At 37.9% G+C, this 24,678-nt stretch overlaps 1 protein-coding gene across 1 annotated transcript in view; it reads right to left on the reverse strand.

The window, feature by feature from the left end:
• LOC124263156 (dorsal-ventral patterning tolloid-like protein 1) overlaps positions 1-24,678 on the reverse strand; it is a 226,656-nt gene that overhangs the window by 88,762 nt on the left and 113,216 nt on the right.

A 24,678-nucleotide genomic window follows, 5' to 3' on the forward strand; every position in this document is an offset into this window, starting at 1 on the left:
TTGCAGAAAATGAGAGAATTTAAAGAAAGTGATATTTTGTTACAAAAACATAATTTTGGCTATCCAAAAATAGACAGAAAAAGAAGAAAACTAATCATGATACATTTATTATACCTTAAACCAACAGGCTCCTCTTGTTCTGCAGCTGCAGTACAGACAATATAGAAGTGCTGTCAACATAATCACAAATCTCTTTCCATTACCATAAATCATATCTCTATTGTTCCATTCCAACTATATTATAAGCATGTGTTTATAATTCATCATCAAATACTGATGTCACAATGTAATCTTTTTTCTTTGTTATATGCTTCCTGATTGTTAGACCCACGTTCTTGTGCCTCAGGAACACTTATACATACATTATTATCACCTGCTCATGTCAATTATAAAAGCGTATTTCCCTACCCATTGTTCCCCTCACTGCGGCTTCCTATGTAATCGCCTCCCTTACGCAGATCATACCCTAAATACCAAATATGATTATGAAGTACTGTTCTTATGTTCTGTGTCTGTCAGGATGTGATGGTTTTGTCTTGCTCCGCCTTGCTCTTCTACTGATATGCCATGTTACAGATCAAAGTGGGCCAAATCAATCACTTCAGAATAATATTGATTCTATGTGAACAGACAACAGGTAGGGGAAAGACAACTAACGACATTTGTCAACAGGTTATTAGTCGCTGTAATTAACAATGCAGTCGCATTACCAATGGCGTGAGCAAGCAGCGTGTTCGTGATAGAATGACATTCATCCATATTAAGATATAATAATTGATCAGTGACAGTGACAAGATCTGTCATATTATATGGTTGGTTACAGCTATCAGGATTTCCTTTGAACGGACAGTGTGATCTGGTTTATCTTATTGGGCACATGATTACTGCAAGTCAGGGAACGAAACATGCACGTTTATTACAAAAAAGAGCTTATTATATTGTGAATTATCATATTTAGTGAGAATACTAAAAAAATTAATAAAACCATTGGGAACATTACCGAGTTCCCTTTTCAAATATATAATGAGACTACAATGAATTGAAAAGAGGAATATTCATGACTAACCTTTCTTGGGGGGATTCAAACAATATTATTGACTTTATTAACTTAATGAAATATGTATTAACTTAAATAAAATTAGTGAACATATGACATACTGGTAAGTCTGGTTATATATAATACATGTCAATAAACTTTTTAATTCAAATATTAATAATTTGCTATATTCTTTCCATTCTAACAATGATATTTTATTTAATTAGATAATCCACATGGTAGATATTAGAAAGGATTAATAAAATAATGGTTAATTGCAATTCTCAGTGACTACAACAAAATACTCATCTTGTTGGAAAAAACATGTGCCTTGAGACACAAGGATTTCAGTGTTAACAGTGTTTTGATGAACAATGTTTCCTGGCGAGTGTTGTGAGCTGTGTTCACTGCATACATTTAATGTCTAATTCAGTGCAACCGAGACTGCCTCAGCAGACTGGAGGACTGCGAGGGATCAGACGTGGGTAGCGTTTCAATCTCAACAGAGGTCAATCTTTGACAAACTCACAGATTTGAAGAATTACCACAAAAGTAATTATAGTATGCAGGCAGTGAGCTTGTCGAGATAGAAATCACAGGAAACTTGATTTGCAGTGTTGAACTATGGGAAATCTCTACACGGGGCAACCTAACAGAGAGACAGTTTCAGCAGCACTCCTATATTCTCAACTTGCTAGCAGTATATTTATTTATATCACCTAATAATTTGAGACTACAGAAAATTGTCTGATGCATATCAGGATGTCTTTCCTTGGAAGGCTGACTGAGAAACGCTTCAAATTATTGTTATTTTTATAAGAAATTGCATGTAATTCTGTATCATTTGATTGGCTAGCCAAGCAATTTTTCTTCATAAACATCCCAAAATAAGCTTAGCCGGACTGCTGTTTCCTGATTGGCTGACAATATAATAGGCAGAGCTTGTGTTGCATTATTGCACAGAATGATATCGTGTGTGTTGTACCGCTGTTAACAGTTAATGATCAAACAAGAAGTCCGTGAAGTTATTGTTGAAAGATATATTCACAAGACTGACATCAATATATATTTCATATTTTTAGTTAAAATGTACAAACCTGCATGTCTACTTTTTCATCCCTGTATAAAACACTTAAGTCCATTTTTAATGTACGCCTTGAAAAAACCCCACTTAACTAAGTTTACAATAAATTGCAGCATTAAATGTCTAATAAATAAAGTTTCTTATCTTGTATGAATAATTTTTTGTCTTTGGTTTGCAAAATGACCTACTTATCATAAACAACACAGATCACTGACTGAGTTTTGGTTTTACGCCGCTTTTAGCAATATTCCAGCAACATCACGGCAGGGGACACCAGAAATGGGCTTCACACATTGTACCCATGTGGGGATTCGAACCCGGGTCTTCGGCGTGATGAGCCAATGCTTTAACCACTAGGCTACCCTACCGCCCCAACACAGATTAACATTGACTACTGTGTGATATATTTTGTTAGCCTATTTTGGCAGTAGTTAACTTACTATCATTTCACCTGAATACACAGTGTTTCTATGCATCATTTGATGTGACTCACTAGTAGCAAGGTCATGGAGAAACACAGTGTTCTGTTCCCTAGGTACCACTGATACGGTTTCAGTAACTTAACACTAACGAGGATGAACTTCAGAAAGCAGTATTGATTCAGTTGATCATCTACTTTCATTTGTCTAAATGTTTAATATCCCATCATTTTAATGATAATTGGTGAATCAAAGTCAACATTATTATGTTAGATACCAGTGTATGAAATAAGGCCCGTCCGACTGCCCAAGACAGGCTAGATTTCTGACAGATGGCTTAACTTTACAGCTAGGTCTGGTAAAGATCCTAGATGTTCCATACATCTGAGTACATTCACTATATCTTGGTGTCTGGTCTGGTTAAATCCATTTGTGCTGGTAACATTTTGAAGTTACTAGCCCTAATGTCTGGCTTGTTTTCTGGCTTATTTCATACACTGTAGATACCTCAACATATCCTAACAATTGGCAATGAATGGGCAATGCCATACATTTGTGAATTATATTTTGATAACAGTTGAGAGATGTTATCAAGATTCAACAATTTCCACCTCTTAAAGTATGACAACACTCCTCAAGTCCCCCTGAAGGTAAAGGAATGTTGTTTTACCCCACCGTCTCCCAGCTGCCTGTAAGATACAGGAATACTATCATGTGAGGTGCCATGTCAGGGAACAGATCTATACATACTATGTGTGGCAGGTGCTACAGGTGGAGCAGGTCATACCTACCCTGTTTGTTACCACCAGCTTTCATCAGACTTTCAGTGATCCATTCACCATTTGTTTTACCTTTTGGTTTCATGGAATAATCAAGACTGGTTATTGATGTTTTACATACATTACATAGCATGGGGACCAGTCACCTCCCTTGGACAGGATGACATGCAGCTGGGAAGGTCATATATACATTACAACTTCCACCCATCGATTCCTCCCATCAGTATGGGTAGAGTACTTCCCCTTGACTCGCCATGAGGAATGTGTTTCTCTGAGCTAAACCTTGCATTAGTCCCTCGACATTATGGACACCTGTCGTTTATGCTTCTGGAACTTTCCTACAACTGTCAACAATGTTTAATAAATCAGCACCATAAAACAAGGATAGCAACAACAGAAAATTAAATAAAACCCATTTTGAGCAGAAAATGTATAATACTTTGTACATCACTGGCCATTTTTCCACCAGGCAGTAAAATATTAACTCCCTTGACAGTATCTGATTACATAAACCAGTACTTCACAAAACACGTCTTCACAAGTGATCATGATTAAACTCAGTTTGTGTGATATATTGGTCCCTAAGACACAACCAATGAGGGGAAGAAACAAGCCGATTTATTGAACAAAGTCTCCAGAAAACTGGAAGCAGTTCAACCGTTATAAGCTGCAGAAGGATAGGTATATATAACCTTGACACTATATGTTCAGACATATATACAGTCTTAGATAGATTAATATCCCAATGGACAGATATTTCAGTCAATATATTCAGAAAAAGTGTCCAGTGCCCTACTTTTTATCATATTGAGAAGACAATCATTCCTGTTTAAGATGTTTTACTTGGAACAGTTTGTTAATTTGATCACATTTACACAGTTCTGATATTTTATGGTTAGTTGGAGTTTCTAGGGAAGATTTCAAATCTATCTTCTTCAGACTGAATAATCTTAAACACTTTCATGAAAGTTCCCGGTACTAAAGATGTCAACACATCGTCAGTCCTTTTAACTAAAAGTTGAAGCGAAGATGCAGTATCGCAAAACAAGTAATATGTGATATTGAGGAAATATTTCATGAATATATACTAAGATCTAATAAAGCGACATAAAAGACAAAAAACAGAATTCCTTTTATTAGATACAACATGAAAGTATCCCAAACAACCTGAAGTTAATATCCTTTGATATTAGTGGAAGCAACAGGCTGTGTAATGAGATTCTGTATGTAAGGTAGTGTGGCAAACATACACATTAAGGTATAGCTTTGAGTTAAAACCTACGACAGTCTATACATGATACACATGTTGGTGTGTGCAACATGTTGGTTGGACTAATGTACTGAAAGTCTTTAAAGTGAAAGCCACAATTTCCAGTACAGAATTACAACCCTTAGTGGGACAAGGATCTGTAATCTCAGATTTGTCCTTGACCCCAGGCAATCTTGACCTTGTCAAGTCTATATTAAAGTATGGAGCTAAGATTGCCTAAGTGCTAAGATCAGTTTGTGGAACTGGCCCAGACGATGATCTTTTGTCTTTCTTCCCCATATACTGTCCTTACATGTTTCACCAAACTAGAAAACTTCTACAGCCTACATCAGTTAGGCTTTCCTCCAACAGTAAGGGGCGGTGGGTAGCCTAGGGTCGTCACGCCAAAGACCGGGTTCGATCCCCCCTATGTGTGAAGCCCATTTCTGGTGTGGTTAAAGCATTGGCTCATCACGCCAAAGACCCGGCCTAGTGGTTAAAGTGAAGCCCACGAATCCCCACATGGGTACAATGTGTGAAGCCCATTTCTGGTGTCCCCTGCCGTGATGTTGCTGGAATATTGCTCAAAGCAGCGTAAAACCAAACTCAGTCAGTCAGTCAGTCAGTCAGTCAGTCCAACAGTAAGATTCACTGAAATATAACCCAATGTAAAAGCCAGACAATGCAACTAATGACATTCATCAAGTAGTTCAGAATATATGGTTCGTACTCACATGGAAGCAACAATGTAATAAATCTAACTTCGGCACATGTTTGGTAGCAGCTAACAACATCTCAGACTACAAACTAACTTGTCTTCTTCAACTGAACCCACATACACGCTAGAAGCATTGTCGAATCCACTACCACAGTGATAAAAGTTATTTGCATTGAGACAAATTAATTCCAATCATATTAAAAACATCATCTCTATAATCCTTGCTATGATCGGTTCTAATTGGTCATGCAGGAAGCCTAGACAACCAGTAGTCTGGGCTGTAATCTGCAAATTAATCTGTACTATATAAATCTCAATTTCCAATCCAATATCTTGCCTGCCATTTTTAAAGGTGGCATCTTGCTTTAGAGAAATGTTTTTTTCAAATGTACAAAAGTGTTTCAGTACCTTATAGTGATTGACACACACATGTTTATGATAGTCAGACTGATATAATGGAGACTTTTAATGAACATAATAAGGGATGTGTTGCATTTATTTTTTAACTAAGACATGGAACAAGATAGTATATTCCATAATACAGATCCCAAATGATGCTAGTACAGAAATGCAGAACAAGAAAAACTCATTTGAACCAGTCCTTGAACATACAACCAAACTACACCAGGCAATAATGTTAGACTTGACCACCAAGCTGACATAAGACATTGTTCGAGTCAACAAGCTTAGAAGACCATTTGATCTGATCCAGGACTCTTCATAAGGGAATCCAACATGAGTCCCTGCTGTAAGCAGGATAAGACTCCATCTTTCATTGGCTAATCCAATTCTTATAATGAAGAATAAGGACAGCTTCTGGCAACAAAAAATCTGAATCAGAACAAGGTCATGTCTGGACGTAACGGTTTGACAAAACCAACATCATTAAAGGCCCTCTCCTCATTTAGACCATGAGATCTCTCTACTCATTCACTACTAGAATCAAGATGGGGGAGGGTTATTGAAAAGAAAGCAAACAGAAAACTGACAGGTTTTTATTGATTGGTAGAAGGAGCAAGTGACTGTTTCCCTGCTCTCCCTGAGTCTCAATATTAGATTTAAAACACTGGAACGGACAAGGATTTGTGGGAGATTTGGGTGAACCGTTAAAGGACCAACACACCATTTTCTTAGTGTTTGACTCATGGGAAAAAAAGGGATTTTTCAGAGAATGTAAATAGGTTAGTGTAATGAATACCCAGAAGTGATGAACTGGTCATTCTAAAATAGTGTCAGCTGAACGACCTTTTGATGGATAATAAATGCAATAAAGAACTCCTTGGAGGACACTTCCAACTGAACCTTAAACTGGACAAAGACTTCCATAATGTCTCAACAGAGATAAGGGATCTACAATTTCAACATAATGTGCATGACCACCCATGCTGTCACATATGGTGTTCGTCCAAGAAACATAAGTGAAGACCAAGGCAATTTATTCTTAAGATCTATTCGTAAACCATATCTGACTCAATATGCAGGCAGAAAGAAAGATTAATGGTGCTTGGAGGAGTAAGGCTGTAGCACAGCACACTACATGACAGGGCTGGTCATCACTCTGTGTGACTGGGACTGATAAAACAATATGGGTAGCCCAGCAGTCAAAGTTCTAGACTGTCATGCCTAGCATCTGGGTTTGTTTTCGTGCAAGGTAATAAGTTTGAAGAACAGTAGCATTAATCCGTTGTCACTCAGTTACACTGCAGGGCTGGATCCCTGATGAGCACTTCCCCCCAACCTTTGGACTTCGTGATTTATGCATGTGTACCCCTTTTCTCCAAACTCCTGAATCCGCTCCTGCACTGGTATGCTGAAGATGCATTAAAAGCACTTTAACCATGACAATTTGTGATGGGGAAAAATAGACAAAAACAAATGCATAACCCTATTATACATTATGTTGGCTTGTCATGACATTTCATTGATATTATCTGTTTTAAAACAAACAACTTCTCTTATCTATACAGGCTGTGATCATATGCTCTGGCACACTGATTCACTGATAATTCAAGTGTAAATTAACAAAGAATATAAAGAAAACATCTATGAGCGTTTAGCCTGATTGCCATAACTTTGATCTAAAATGTATTGATCTAATCAACATCCATAATTATATGAAACATGGCTGTTCCTGATAACACAGTGATTCATAATCAGAAATCAACTTACTACACAGCATTTTTCTAGGACTATCACCTAGAGACCTCGGAACAGATTTACATCTTTAGGCGATCTTTTTGTTGATCTGTCACAAGGAAGTCTGTGAACATCGTAAGCCTTCACATGATTATAATGTTGGTGCTTGATTGGATTTCCTCAACAGACTTGTATGAGCCAAACACTGTTGACTTTACCTCAGTTCCAGAATGGGATAAATGTTCACCAATACTGATTACCATGTGATATTTGATAAGAGACGAGACCAACATAATCACAGTCATTGTTCAATGACTAGGAGTTATTGAACATAGGCTCCAGAAGCATTTGCCTGAACATCACCTTTAACTGGGTGATACTTGATGACAGACTTGGACAAGAAGTACTCAGTCAATAGCCCATGAGGAGTGAGTGAGGTTCTTCAGCACCACTGAAGCAATAGACCACATCAAGGGACTCCAGTAATAGGCTTCACAAATTGTACTCTGCATGTAGCTATTGTGCCAGGGAAGGACACCAGCTCCTGGTTCAGAAGATCACAGTATGACAGCTAACATAATGCTGATATCTAGGGATTCAAAGCTTGCAGCATAGAACTGTGTCTGCTCAGGTGTTCTGATCTTCTCAAGTTCAAAGGAATTATGTAAACCATGTCAACACACAATGATGTATTAACATTATATATACACACACCTACATGCATTTGTACTTCCTCATCAAAATGCATTTACTCCTGTCACAACATTCGTGCTTACATCAGTGAATAATTGCATCAACAATCCCACACACATATGACAACTGAAATGTTGTTCAAAGAAACATTAAACAGAACCCACTCACTCAAGCTAATCACTCCATTACAACATCCAAATAAGCCTGTCCCATTTTGTATTTGTGTCGCACACTGTCATCAACACTACACACAACTATGATATTGAAGAACATTCTTTTGCATACATTTACAAACACAGGCCTGAGACCTTTAACTCCATCCCCAGCCATGCTGTCTAGTCAGAAGGGGCTAAGTACATCAAGCCAGTGCTGGTCATCTTAATTCTAGGACTAAAGTGTAATTTACTAGTGGCCATTCTTGGTTTGACCAATCAATAACACTCAACCATCCTGGGCTGTGTGGTATTGAGTCCTGCCCTACTGATCAGTGGCCGCAGTCTTTATGCCCCTCCAACAACACAATGATAATGACCTGGCATTATTAGACCACACCGTAGCTGCTGGTTGTGGCTGTATTTTGGTGTAGCGGTAACCTGTTGCCAACAGTCACTGGCCTGGTTATGGGGTATTAGTGTTCTTCACCTCCCATTATATCATTTGACAGCCAAGAGGATGCCGCCTTCATCATTATTGCTTTCATCATGGCTTTTGTATCATACTACCATTTATGTCCATGTTTGATATGACTATCTACTCTGTTAATATGAATCGTGTCTCATATGATCAGAGCTCACTTGGGGCTTTGACTATTGCATTGCCTGGTACTATTACCTGTAGTGATAAGACCACTTTGTGAAAGGACTATTAATGGACGTTGAATGTGGATTGTGCATAATAACTTGCAATTATACCTTTTAGACACTTTTTGTAAAGCAGCATTATTCATTTGGGTCTGCATTATCTGACAATGAAATCATTGAGGTTAGACAATCATTGTGGTCTTAGACCATAGGCTCTCCACCTTCAAGTATCTGCAAGTTGTTTGAGGAAAGGCATGGTTGTGAACATGCATCACTCTCTTAAGAAACACTTTTATGTTCAGTTCTTATAGAAACAAGAGAGAATCATTTGTAATCCACTCATTTAATCCAATTAAATTCTTGACTGAAACATAACATTCCCATAATGTCTCATGCCCCTTCTTGCATAAAATTTACATAGACAAAAATATTCCCACAGCGTTCCTTTGTACTTCCTACATTTGTGAAGAGTATTCCAATATTTCCTACACTAATTGGGCACTGGTACACTCTGCACCTACTTCATGTGACTGAGGTAAGCCATGATTGACAAAAGGTCCATCTCAGCATCTGTGTGGGAGTTGGATGACCTCTATGACAGAAGAAGTCACATACTGAAGGAGACAGCTCAGTGGCATCTCTCTGTCACATCATTTACACTCCCCCACAGGCCAGATGCATATACTCAACAACGTGTAGGTTGCTGTACATCGCACTCACGGAGCTGAAGTGGATACAGACAGCAGCGATAGAAGGAATGAGTTTTGCTTTAAGCTGTATCAGCAGGAACTGTTTGTAGCTTGGGGTTGCTATTGAGATAACATTTATTGTGTTAGTGCACAAGCTCAGTTTAACAGTGAAGCTGATTTTAGGCAATTATCACTTGTGGAAACTCTGGACATGGGTCATGCTGACAAGCATATGGGTAAAGTACTTGGACTGTACAGTTGGTTGTGCTGCCTTAGAAATCCATGGAACTGTTATAATTCAATAACTGCAAGTTTTGGTACCTCATCCAATGGTTGCCAACAATTCCATCTCACAACAAAAGTTTGAATTACTGTGAAAATACAAAACAGAGAAAAAGGATATTGATATGTCTTCTCTTTTGTATTTGAGTACCAGGAAGCTGCAGCAAGGTCAGTTATCAACTTAGGTAACCTGACTATATGGTTAAGATCACGACATGATCGTTACACCTAGACTACCATGTGCACAAGCAGGAGAAATAGACTGAGAAATCCCTGAATCAACAAGTAAACTCATCACATATGCAGGGGATTGCCTGGACCAACACTGTTATATATAGCAATGAACATTTACTTGTGAGGGGCACTGACCATTGCTGTCATCAATCTAAGTCAATTCCTGGGCGTGTATCATTGATTTCCAACAGATGCTACTGAGAAACAAATACAGAAGCCACATTCCTGGAAACCCTTCCCCTCATTAATGGCAATTCTGTGTGTCTAATTACCATAGGCTTAACATACCTCTTTGGGCACTTCCAAAGCATATCTATCATCATGATGGGACGATACTATTGTGATCCTTGATAATCGAATCAAAAAGGCTCAATGTAATAAACATTCATCATCATTATTCCAAACAAAAATGTTGAGTTCTTGCAAGAAAAAGGTCTGGCAGATATCATTAAGTACCATCCTGATATTGACTTGGATCTTTTGATTACAAGATGCTGCAGTGCCCTGATAAAAGTACTGGTAGATGCTGCAGTGCCCTGATACACAGGTGCCAGTAGTTGTTGTAATGCCCTGATACACAGGTACCAGTAGTTGTCGCAATGCCCTGATACACAGGTACCAGTAGTTGTTGCAATGCCCTGATAAATAGGTACCAGTAGTTGTCACAATGCCCTGATACACAAGTACCAGTAGTTGTCGCAGTGCCCTGATACACAGGTACCAGTAGTTGTCACAATGCCCTGATACACAGGTACCAGTAGTTGTCACAATGCCCTGATACACAGGTACCAGTAGTTGTCACAAGTGCCCTGATAAACAGGTACCAGTAGTTGTCGTAATGCCCTGATACACAGGTACCAGTAGTTGTCGCAATGCCCTGATACACAGGTACCAGTAGTTGTCGCAATGCCCTGATACAAAGGTACCAGTAGTTGTCGCTAATGCCCTGATACACAGGTACCAGTAGTTGTCGCAATGCCCTGATACACAGGTACCAGTAGTTGTCGCAAGTGCCCTGATAAACAGGTACCAGTAGTTGTCACAATGCCCTGATAAACAGGCACTGGTATATGCTGCAATGCCCTGATACACAGGTTCTTGTAGATGCTGCAGTACCCTGACAAAGGTTCTGGTAGTTGTTGCAATATCCTGACAAAGGTTCCGCGTAGTTGTTGCAATATCCTGATACACAGGTTCTGGTAGATACTGCAATGCCCTGATACAAAGGTTCTGATAAAGGTTATGGTAGTTGTTGCATTATGCTGATAAAGGTACTGGTAGATACAGCAGTGCCATGATTAAGGTACTGGTAGATACTGCAGTGCCCTGATTAATTGAGGTGAGGTGAAATTGGGTTTAACGCCGTGCTTGAGAGTATTTCGCTCATATGACGACGTGCATGCGTGTGTATGTGTATGTGCGGCTGCTTGTACTAGCCCAGATTTAAGCTGGTTTTATAGTGCTAGCCCACTAAGATACCATGCCGCAGTGAAGCTGCTGAATACCCCACTCAGACACATTATACTGACGCCGAGCCGACCAGTCCTTGTTGTACCTATTAATGCTGAGCACCAGGCAGGGACCAACAAGTACCATATTTGAACGTCTTTTGGTATGACGCGGTCAGGGATCGAACCCGCGACCTTTCGCTCCCTGGTCGGATGCTCTAACCACTACACCATGGAGGCGGTCCACTGATTAAGGTACTGGTAGATGCAATCTGTGCTACATTTAGTCCTGATAAAGGTACTGGTAGATTCTGTGATGCCCTGATAAAGGTTCTGGTAGATGCTGCAATGCCCTGATAAGCCCAATACAGTGGTTCTTAGCATTCAGTAAACTAAAAGGCAAGAAGAAAAGCTTCTGGAAATTAGAGTATACTATGAGCTGAATTATTTCATGCCTTGACGCCAAGATGAAAGGGTTCATTGCTGCCATTAATTGTATGAGCAAGGTCAATGTTCCTGATGCGGTCTCTGAGTTAACATCCAAAACAAAGTACTCAAGTCATGGTAATTAGAATCAGGTGCAGTTCAAAGGGAGAACATAAAAAAAATGTTGCAATAACATAGAGCTGACATCAGTACAATGATCATGATGCTATAGTGTCAGAAATGCTCTTGAAAAGTAAACCTCAGTAAGGGAACAAATGTGCCCCACTCACTGAATCATCACTGTTATTGTGGAAACATCAAGTATGCTCATCTGTTTGAAGTACAGTGATGTAACATGTAAATGTAGCACAGATTGTGATGATGTTGCTGTCAGTTACTCATGGAAGAGTAGTTGCTACAGTTAGAGTAGCAATGCCACCAGCAGGACCTTGGAATCTACCTCAGATGACAATTAGATCTTTGTTGAGCTCCAGCTGCAAAACCATATTTCTTTCAAATCAGATGTAAGAATATTTCCTTTCAACAATTTTTGGCAACAATGTTTTTTAAAACATAAAAACATCCCATGCCCCTAGGGGATATCAAGTGGTCAGGATCCTACCAATTCTTGCAGCATTCTCCTCATGAAAATGCCACATTACATTGTTCAATGTTGGAAAAACTAAAGGAAGTTTCATATTCCTTTAAAGCAGATGATAGGGCCATAAGTTTAATCCATTTACTTTACATTTTTACATAATCAATGCTTCTGACTTATGTGCAAACCAACCAAAGACACAAACATAATCATCAAAGGCTGATGAACTAGTAATAACGAGGATTTCCAAAAATAGATGACAGAAAATTAGCAATATTAATACAGTTCAGCATATATGAAAGTAAATTATAATGGGTCATTTTAGTTGGTATCTTTTGGGGCTATCCTAAGTAACATGACCAAGGGCTATTGTAACAAACGAGGATGCCTGGTGAAGGTGAGACCCGACATACCTGCAAGCCATGATGCAGTGGTTACCTGAGATGGTGAGACAAACCAGAGGTCAACCATCTGTGGAGTATCCAGTGGTCATCTCAGGTGAGGGTGGGGGTGAAAGTGTGTTTCTTTGATACTTGATATAAGCAGCCAGTTGTGGGTTGTATCATACCTCAACCAGACAGGCCACATCAAAGAGTGAGGCGATGTACATTACTTGCTCTTTATTTCAAAGGCATGACAGACCTTCTAGCTGGAAGAATCTCCTTAAAGAGCCATTTCCGCATAAGCACATTCTTTGATGGAATTTTTTGCCAAATTAAATGAAGATTCAATTTTTCCTGATTAGTTCCTAAATGTTTCTCCCCATGACCTTACGAAGGTCATTAAAACAGATGTAGCTTTAGTTCTGAAATGTCATGTAAGCATATGAACATAAAACTGTTCCTAGATGATAGACTATCTTGGAATAAAAAGAAAATATTGATTAGCATCTCACCAAATAAAAATATGAATACAGTTAAATTCCATCACAAAATAGAACTATTGTCTTCACAACAATCTCATGGAATTGAATGCAAATGATGTTTGTGTCTAATAGCCCGAAATTGTCTCCAGCATCTTTTATATCAGATCTTAAGGTTACGTTGTTGTTATTACATAATAACCAAACCAAGATACCCAAAAGGCTCTTCATCATATACATAACTTTAAGATGGCATTTTAGAATTTATCACCTGTATACTAAGCCATAAATATGTCAAGATGTTTCTATTTATACTTTTTTCTGTTAGTGCAATGCAATTAACTTTGTCAAATGAAGTAATACACACACATAGCCCTAACTCCTGACATTCCATAAATACATTCCATAGTTACTATAAAAGACAAGGTCTATCAAAACAAATACCCCAACATACACATTCTTTAGGTAAATCAAGACCAGGATGTGAACACCTAGGAACACTTTAACAAACTGGGCAAACGAATCACAGTGAAACATCTCCCCCAGATGCCAAACTCCTTTGAAGTAATGGAGCAAGCATAAGACAGTTTCCATCACTTGTAATGGTTCCTGACACTCAAGGACATATGAGATCATCATCACAGAAACTTGGAAGAGGAAGTCAGCAGTAATAATTGCTAGAAATGTCCAGCTTCACCTAACCTCAGCCATGAAGAACTACACCTGGTGCTTGGAATACAAGCAGTGTCTGGTTTAATCTCAGAGGAGATTGAATAACCAGTGAGTTTCAGCAGAACAACAACCACCCCGACAGTATGGCTTCCAATTGCCTGCTTCTTTAAAAACACTTTGAAGGTAACAGTTAAAGAGGACTCTTGCACACTGAAGCAAAATCATGTTAACATCAATTCTTAATATCTTTAAAGTTCTGAAATATGATCCGAATGAAACCTTTTTTTCAAATTTAAATTTTAGAAATAATGATGTGGCATGACACAGTTTTGAGTCTTAACAGTATTTGGTTGGCATGCCAGGTACTGTGTGTACATAACAATAACCCAAAACACTTCACTTCACTACTGGTGCTTCACTGGTAAGGTCTACAAACATTTGTTTGTATTTCAAAATGAATGCTATTGTTTGAAGGTGTTTGAGGCTGAAGGCTCTCCTCTGACTCAGATACTTTGTGCAAAGAAAACTTCCTTGGGTATCCAATCTCGACAGGCAGAATTTGATAGTTGCATGCTAAAGGCAAATGACCATAATTGATGACTACTGTGCACTAAAGCACACAAGTCTGGTCTAAAAGTGTTTCTCCTCTATCAAACCAAACAAGTACCAATTTATCATCCCATCTGAATGCATCCTGTTTGATTCTGCTCTAAACATTTTTTTAAGATGGCAGGAGATGGTCTCAACAAAGCTGGTACAATACCCCCTCAATAAAACATTACACAAAGTCTAGTACCAAACTACCTCTAGATTTTACATTTTATCTCATTTTCATAGTATAAATAAAATGCCTTTTCCTTACTTGAGAGAGAAAAAACAAATTCTTTGAAAAAACGATGCAATATTGATTAAGGTATACAAGAGACAAAGGTTATTTTCCTGCTCCAATTTCCCATCTAACTCTATTACTTCCATAACACCATAATACCTACTCAGATGAAAGTTTTCTGTTCATGACACTAAGTACCTTCCACTGGGTAAATTGGTTGTTAATCAACATAGGAGACACATAACATATCAGATGGAGTATTGTTGTAAGGGTGAGGAATTTTCTCTAAAGATAAACTGACCTCTACCTTTATATGCTGTGTGACCTACAATGTTGTCTTTCAAGCCAGAAATTGACGTGGAGAGGATGCATTTTGTATATTAATTTAAGGTTTCGTTTAGTTACATATCTAACCAAATGTGCCACTTTGATTCATTTGCAGATGAAAATATGTAAATGACAGTAAGAAAACATGAGACTTAATAATGTGTTAAACTCACCCTTGATGAAAAAACTTGACATTATACTGTCAGCAATCATAAGCCTTAGTATCACAGTTTTAAGTTCACTGGACTTGTTCTACACAAGATGTAAAATGCAGGACTGGGTATGTCAAGGTGGAAGATTACAGCTGGATGAAAAATATAAATACACTTAAAAAGTGTTACCTGTTAAAACATACTTACTGCCTATCAAATTTCAAAATGATTAATGGGCAAAAATTACTTTTTCAACATGGCCATTGTGACAGGCAGGAGCTTTGATCAGACAGACAACTTGATGAGCTAAAACGGAAGTGTCTGAGATGTGAAATATTAAAGTATTAGAGACTGAGACATGCAATCATGACAGCTTTATCAATATTACTCAATAAGTTGCAATCGTGACGTCAGTTACCAAGGGGACAGGCGAGAATGGCATAGTGACGTCATTACAGTGTGACGTCATGCAAAAGTGTACTGCAGAACAAAATTCTTCTGAAACCTCTTTATGAAACCGGTTTCGGTTTGAAACCACAACAATACCAAAACTACCCTATTTTGTCAATTCGTAGCATGTAAGACGTGGGTAATAAATAAAATACCACACTCGGTCCCATTACATACAAATTATACGAAACTCGTGACCTTCCTATGGTTTCTGACCTCGCTTTCGCTCGGTCAGATACCATAGGAAGGACACTCGTTTCATATAATACGTATGTAATGAGACCTCGTGTAGTATTCTCTATTTATGCCATAGCTAAATATCCTTCTGCCTGTTTACAAAGCAGTCTGATAAAGTAAAATAGTGACAAAAGCTATGATCCATACCATTAAGACACAAAGACATGGGATGGACCAAGGGGGTATCCTCCCCAAACTTCCACAGCTTATAACAACAACATTTCTGGTTGACTGCACACACTTTAGCATACTGACTACCTCAGTCTGTAATGGTTTAACCCATTAATCAGTAATGAATGCAAACAATCCACTTAGTGATGGATTATATATTTTATTAAGGCAGGGTTATTAACAAAATACACATCTTTACTAGATACATATAACAGTCTATGTAGAACATTTATATAGAGCTTATGTCCTATAGTGTCCAAGATTTCACCCGCACATTTGACAGCCATCCCAGTATTGGGATGTGGAAGTTTTGGGATATAACCGGCCAAGTCAGAGAATCTGAATGCTAGGGCTGTTACAATTCATTCTTGTATTCTGTGAATCGAATGGTAAACTTTCATGAATTCAATTCTTTATTTGTGATCACCAGAATCAAATATTCAAGATTTCTTTGTTTATAGTGGTGTTCTTATTTGAACTTGGGTGTTATTTGTCAACAAGAGATTTCCAACAAGCAATATCCAAGCCACCAGACAGGATTATAGTCAACAGTCTTCTGTATTTAATTTGACAGTAATGTGGTCACTGGCCATTGTCAGGATATACTAACACATAGTTGAAGTATGTAAAAACATTAGCTCATTATTGCTTCAATGAATATAATGAATAATACTTCAGCTGCTGACTTGTTACTAAATTCATAGGGATGCGCAATATAATCGGTTTACCGGTATATATCGGTTCAGACATGAAAACGATACGTATTGCGATACGCTGATTGAAAACCGGTATTTTGACATGCATTCGAAAAGACTTCGTAACACTTGAAAATCTTCGGATATTTCCGTTTTATAAATTGTTCCTTTCCTTTTTATTTGTGCCAAATATTATTTACATATTTTATTTTGTCATGATTAAAAGTTTTTATTAAAGCTTAATCAAGCATGGTGACTTTGTTGTGTTTTTGCTTTATAAATCAAGCATTAACTCAATTATAAGTAGTTTTTTGTTAAAAAAGAACTTCTTGCAATATATTGCAATACATATCGCAATATATGCTTTCGCATCACAATAAATTGCAATATGAAAATTCTCTGCAATACCCAGCCCTATAAATTCATTATACTACATGCAATATTCAAATTTGTTACTCCCATGAGGGAATCGAACCCAGGTGTTTGGTGTGCTGAGCAAATGCTTTAACCACTAGGCTACCCCACTGACCCCACCTCTTGTGATAAGCACAGATTACTAGGAGCCAGCTCTTCCCAAGCATGGCCATGGATATCAGGTTAACTAAACATATAATTTCATAGCATATGTCAAATGGCAACTGCCAGACAGAGTAGATGTTTTCTACGTAGATTTAAGTGGTATACAACGAAACTGCCTGAATATACAATTCAATTCAATATTCAGATGATGTCGATGCATTTGTTTTCCAGAAATGTAAGCAGATCAGTTCTATGAGATTAGGTGTTGGGGTCTCTGAAAATAGGAAGGTTCTGTAGTCTGGCATATACAGTGATGTGATGGTGTGACGTTACCATGGTATTTATTTAGTCAAATATGAATCAGACTTGAAGACGCCTTCCAGTCATTACCCATCACAAAAGAAGATGATGATTTTGTTTTCAAAATCTGATATTTTTTCAGATTGACAGTCACGATGTTAATCATTTGTTCACATACTATAAGGTTCTTGTCAAGCTGAAGAAGTGTTTACATGCAAATATCATAAAATATAACTTGAGTCATAGACCAAGTTATTATCTACACACTATTTGTCCCTGTCAAGGGTCTTTTTGGATTTGCTGTAGAGTTCAACTCCTGCTGACATGAATTGAGTGTATTCATATATAAAACATTGAAAATCAATACATGTCCGCCTGAATTAATCAACTTTGGGTTTTTAAATTACTTTGCAAAAGTCATATACTATTTCTTTTAACTGACAGAATTTTGATGAAAAGCACATGCTTGCAATGTTTTCTGTCTTGATATCTTGACTATTTAATAAAACCCTTGATGAATACAATTTCTTTTATGACTGAAGCATATACTGACTAGGCAAAGAAATGTTAAGTCAATCATACAGCTCTACATTCATTTGGTATTTGGTATTTTCTTTCAAACATTCTGACATGAGACAAGCAGAATGTAATTTATTGTTAAGAGAAGCATGCATGTTTCAGATTGCCAGCTCACTTTAACACTATCACATTTCATCCAAATACAAGTCACAAGATTCCAGCTATTCGTCACTACAACAAAAGGAACATGACACTGTAATTCCCCATTCAATATTCTGTGTATAATATGACACACTGTGCAGAGCATCATCATGGGACTGTTTCTCAACTAGATCTCCTGGACTTGTCTAAACTCAATCAATAAATGTGTTTATCTAAAGTTGACAGGAAAGTGACTAGATAGCCGTGTCTTCATGTCCTAGGCATAGAAAGTTGTATTCCAGAAACATCAGGACAGTCTGTAGATGAATAGTTTTGACCAGACAAACCAGTCACGGAAATTGATTCAAACCATCAACACATTAAATGCATACCTATTCCAGTTTCAGCAGCCATTACAAGTAGGGTTACCTGGGCCAAAATATCCATAAACTGAGTTACCAGGGCTCAATGTCCATAAACTGGGTAAACTGGGTTACCAAGGACACATGTCCACAAGATGGGTTACCGGGGCCCAATGTCCATAAGCTGGGTTACCAGGGCCCAATGTCCATAAACTGGGTTACCAGGGCACAATGTCCATAAACTGGGTTACCAGGGACACATGTCCACAAGCTGGGTTACCAGGGCCCAATGTCCATAAACTGGGTTACCAGGGCCCAATGTCCATAAACTGGGTTACCAGGGACACATGTCCACAAGATGGGTTACAGGGACCCAATGTCCACAAGCTGGGTTACCAGGGCCCAATGTCCACAAGCTGGGTTACCAGGGACCAATGTCCATAAACTGGGTTACCAGGGCCCAATGTCCACAAGCTGGCTTACCAAGGCCCAAAGTCCACAAGCTGGCTTACCAGGGCCCAATGTCCACAAGCTGGCTTACCAGGGACCAATGTCCACAAGCTGGCTTACCAGGGCCCAATGTCCAATCTACAATATACCATTGGGTTGTAGCCATTGTCTATAAACTTACAAAATTCAAACATGGAGATTGGGTGTCCAGGATGCTTGTCCCATGGTTATGATTACTCTGGATGGCTTCTCTGTGTTGATCTGTCTCTGTTTGACCCAACACTTACAGTAAAATACTTAGAAAGGTACAAAGAAAGAGGCAATTGACCAATAATACAGCAAATGACCTGCCATAAAGAATACTCAAAAACATGATCTTCAAGTTGTTCAAGCATGGCATAAAAATCAAAGTGAACTGTAATAAACTTTTACTTCCATTTGTTTTTGCCATTTCTAAAACTGGTTTGAAATGACCAAGTCATTGGAAGATGAATTTAAATGTTTTTGGACTGAAAAAACATTCTTCTAAAGCATTTTGCAGCAAAAATATGAGAATTCTTCAGAGGAATCGCATGATCTGATCATCAGTTTGTTTCAGTTTAGCTAGAAATGACTTAGAGAACCATTAAAACAAACAATGTTTAACGTTGCACAGAGATGAGATTTTCTTTCTCAATTTTAATTACAGTTAAGATATGAAGTACTTCCATCTTCAAAACATCCTTGTAAATATTTTGCTATCACTCTGACATGAGATAATTCTTTCCACTGAAACCTATTATAAACACACCCATTAAGGTCACATAGATACCAAAACCAGGATCTGCAATTGCATTTTATACACTACTTAAGTGAGGGATGATAAGAAGTACAACTTCATCCAGATACAGAATACATTGTCATCAGATATACATATATATAAAGCCATGCACTACCAAAGGAACCTGACAAACGGATATGATGAAATGTTCCATCAATTCCTTGAAAGTCATGCTTGCACTGGCTGAGGATTAGATTCCATTGATTCCACAACATTCTGAAGATTTCCTCAATAAAGTAATTACACCTCCTAAATCAACATTTGCCATCAAGGTTCATTTAAGCCCAATGACAATGATAACACAAACACCAGCCATAGAGAGGGGCATACACACTTGTCAATGGGCTTCATGATACCAACACTGGCCAAGTGTTACAAGGAAGAAAGAGAAGTTGTATATGTTTGACGAAACGCCGGAAATTGGTCTAGACACATGAGAGAGAAGGATTACCATTGTCGTATAGAGGATTCTTGGGACAAGAGCTCGTCAAATATGATGGACAGTGGACGATTGCATCAAAATTCAATTAAATATTCCATGGGAACATGTTTCTTATGGTCTGAAGAGCATGACTACCCTGGCTGAGAAGGGACATCTATAACTGACACAGATCAGTAAGGAGATTATATGGGACAGGACTAAATCTGGATGGGCTTTCTATGGGGAGATGCTTGAAACATTGTCAAGAGATCACTGGGCAGAAGACTGATCTACAGATATACTGGTGACTGTTCCATCAACTATCACAACTTCACCCTTCTGGGACAGAAATTCACCATAATAAGCATTCAATGTACTGAGTCAATCAATGACAGATTGCTGATAACAAGTATTGGTTTATTCATTCAGACAAACAAGACATCATCTGGCCAGTCCATTCTGTTATCAGGCCATTTTCATGATCTTATTAAAAAGAAATATTTCAGAAATGTGTTCTTGCCTTGAAGTTTAGAAGAGGTGCTTAATCATATCGTGCACAGCTGACCTTGGTGAAAATAGAACTTTTGATGTTGAAATTGAGAAGACTTTTTTATGGGGTGAAAAACATGTTAGAAGATTTATGTTACATGATGTAAAATTGGTTTCATAATAAAACATTATGTAGGGAGTAGCAAAGTTTACAATTCAGTTTACAACAGATATCAATCTAGCACTTCTTCCTTACCATGAATGTGAGATCTATGCCACAATATCTTCTTTAATGTGTCCTTCATGTATCAAAGTGCAATGTCCAGTCTGTCACTCAATGCAGTGCAGTCATACACAGTTGGACAATGGTCGTAGGGATGTAGGATTTCCACATTCTCATACCTCAGAAGGCTTCATAATATACAAGTATGTAAACATGAAAACACGTTCAGGGTTGGTTCTGATTTAACTGCATGGAGAAGATGACATATTGCATGTAATTACTTGTCACATGAAAAAGAATGCTTGATAGAGGCTCCTACATCTGCAGTCAGAGTGGCACCATGGATCTTCCTGTATACTTCATTATTTATTGACACTGCCCACAGTGAATAGGGATATCGCTTGACACATGCAAAGTTTACATGTACACCTCCAATCATATATGGTAGAATTAATTAGGGTTCATATCTTGTATAAAGGAAGCAACAAATGTACATGTAACAGGTTTGAATTACATGTTGCTCCAAAGTTCATTTCACACATTACATGTACTGATATTTGATCAAAGTTTGTTCTGTGTTTCATGTATAAGCCTACACAGTTATGAAAACCAAAACAATAACACCACCCACAAACAAAACTTGTTCTAGTTTCATTGAATAAATGATCATCTAAATTTTGTATCATTTAAAAATAATTTCTATTCAGAGGAATGTTTCAACCCCAAATACACAATGAAAACATTTATGTTGATATTTCTGAAACTTTACTCTTGCTCACAATGAGAGAAACAATCACTGTTTAATGGCATTTCCAAAGTAATTCTTTCCAGATATCTTGCTAACATCACACCTACTTCAAGGCTTGCACCATGAGAGACTATTTACAGGTATTATTACTTACTTCAGCTTCCTCCCCCAACAGGTGACCAATACATTGAGGCAGGTAGTTAATGACACATCCAGGTGTCCAAAACATACACACTGATTACATTACATTCAGCCATTCAAGAGGCACACTTTCTTGGCAACCCATTCAGTCTGATGACTACAAAACTTGTTAATATATTTTTATTTGTTTTAAAAAAATTGTGTCAAAGAATATCTTTAACACTAATAAAGACCTATTTTGAATTGAAACAGACATGTGAAGACAAGCCACCAATGGGCCAATCCTCCATGAAAATGAAGTCAGAACAGGTGTAGATCTTTCCCATCACTTTATCCAGCTGATAAACATTGCTGTAAGTGGCCTGAGGTGTGGAAACAGGAGATGGCCAACACATCTGAGATGGTGCCAAAACCAATTGTCCAACACCTGTCATATTGCCAACCCTATCAAACTACTTCAGGCAATGCTGTCAGCTACCTGGATGGAGGCAATACTAATGTAGAAAACAATTTGTCAGATGTTTGGAGTACTTAAAGCAAGATATTTTCCATGTCTTCTCTAAAATGTATTATGTTTTTTAATGACTTTCCTGTTTTTATGAGTTGCATGACAAGCAAGTATCTTAGTCTGAAATACATCTAGGTTTGAAAAAGATTAGGCAAGTGTCATTCATTCAACACTGCAGCCAATGTCTTATAATGGAACAGTCAAAAAGTCCCTTGCAGAGATAATATTGACTGAGAACTCAAAACAAATTCCCCAAACATCATATCCATACAGTAAAAAATCACATATACAAAACAAGGCATGATCATCCAATTCAAAGAACAAGATGACGAAATCTGGGTATCCAAAGTACACACAGTCTGATCTAAGTGTCCCAGTTGTCTGTTCCAGCATGAGTTAACGAATAGCCCACATCAACACGTACATCCCAGGGGAGCTGGCAACTGAAAATGTTTCATTTACTACTCAATCTTACTTGTCCTTCAACCTGTGTAGTCTCTGGCTTCTCTTGGGAGTGTTTGTAACTGTCTTCAGACACATATATATTTCTCATCTATATTCTTCTCCCACACGAGGATACATTTTTACTCCATTAATTTTGATTCTTTTGTTCTGACCACATTCATCAGACATACCCCTCACTTGTGTTGATGAGACATTGATGGACTGTAAAACCTAGTCATCCTCACACTGTTTCGGGACAATGAAGTTGATTGGACAGAGTAATTATAGTCCATGTCCAGAGAGTCCTTCAGTTACCCTTTGGTAAGGTTCTTCTGGCATGGCCTATTGTCAGCTGTGATGAAGGTTTCAAGTGCTTCTTTTCATGTGTAAATGTTATCTGTGTTGGGCATTTGTGAACACCTGGTGTCAGCACTGATTTTCAGTGATCCATTCAGTTAATCTTCATCAATGTTTTGCTTTTTACACCAATGGAATCTGTTTGGGTATCTAAATGAGGGTAGAGGTTCTGTGGTAATTGAAGGTAGTGGTTCTCTGGTGGTTCAGACTCACTATCTACTTTTATGTTTTGCATTTTACTCTACAATAAATCTGTGAAAGAAGTCTTGAACATGTCACACAACTTTATTAACGAACAATGGAAAAGATAAAGTTGCATCTTTGTCAAATCCTTGTCTGTGGTCTGATCAGGTAAACTGTGTGAGGAACAGAAAAATGGCATAAAAAGCTTCTTCACTGAATTAACATTGAACGCTTTGTTGAATGACACTTGAGGGAAGTGAAACTTTTGACAGCTACTGCAGACATGATTGTAAGTATAGATTGTGAATCCTCCTGCCATATATGATGCCAAGATGCTACAAGAAGGTCAGACAGCCCAACTGGTGTTAACTTCAGCAGCATTCTGCATCATCACATACACAATAGATTAATTGTTCATTGAATAGCAATCTGTTATTGGCCAAATGCAGAATAGCCAATTCTGTGAAGCTGGTAGGAAATATCCTGATTGATGACATGTCTCAATAGATTGTGCCCTAATGTTTCCCCCAACAACAGGCTCTGTTTGGTACATCCTTCAAAGTCAGGCAATGTCTTGCTAATCATTCTCTGCCAACACACAAATCAAAGTGACGAACTTGTGGTCTTTTAAATCAAAGAAATGCACTTTGAGTAATCCCTTAATCTGTCTTTAATGAAGATGACTGACAAATTGTCGATGTGAACGCGTACCAAATGTTGAATGGCAAGACATTGATCTGGTTATGTTGAAACAGTTGTGGCACTAGATTTTTGCCAACAAATAGAAAGATTGAAGAAACAGTCTGTATCTTGACATTCCTCTGGACTGGGCAGATGGACAGCTCATGGGCAATATTTACTCTCACTGAATAACAAATACACTTGAACAACTTGAATAACAAAAACAAATACACACACAGTTTGATGTTGACAAGGTTTTCATTAATAAAAACCATCTGTAATCATGAGGTCACAGAATCGATATTGGATCATATGACAGCACAAACCATTTCAGGGACATGAAATCCAACCAAAAAATAGCAAGCATTGTGCTTAGTCAACAGACT

Source organism: Haliotis rubra, unplaced genomic scaffold (assembly GCF_003918875.1).
Source record: "Haliotis rubra isolate DU_JTF1 unplaced genomic scaffold, ASM391887v1 Scf87, whole genome shotgun sequence".
Classification (NCBI taxonomy): Eukaryota; Metazoa; Mollusca; class Gastropoda; order Lepetellida; family Haliotidae; genus Haliotis; species Haliotis rubra.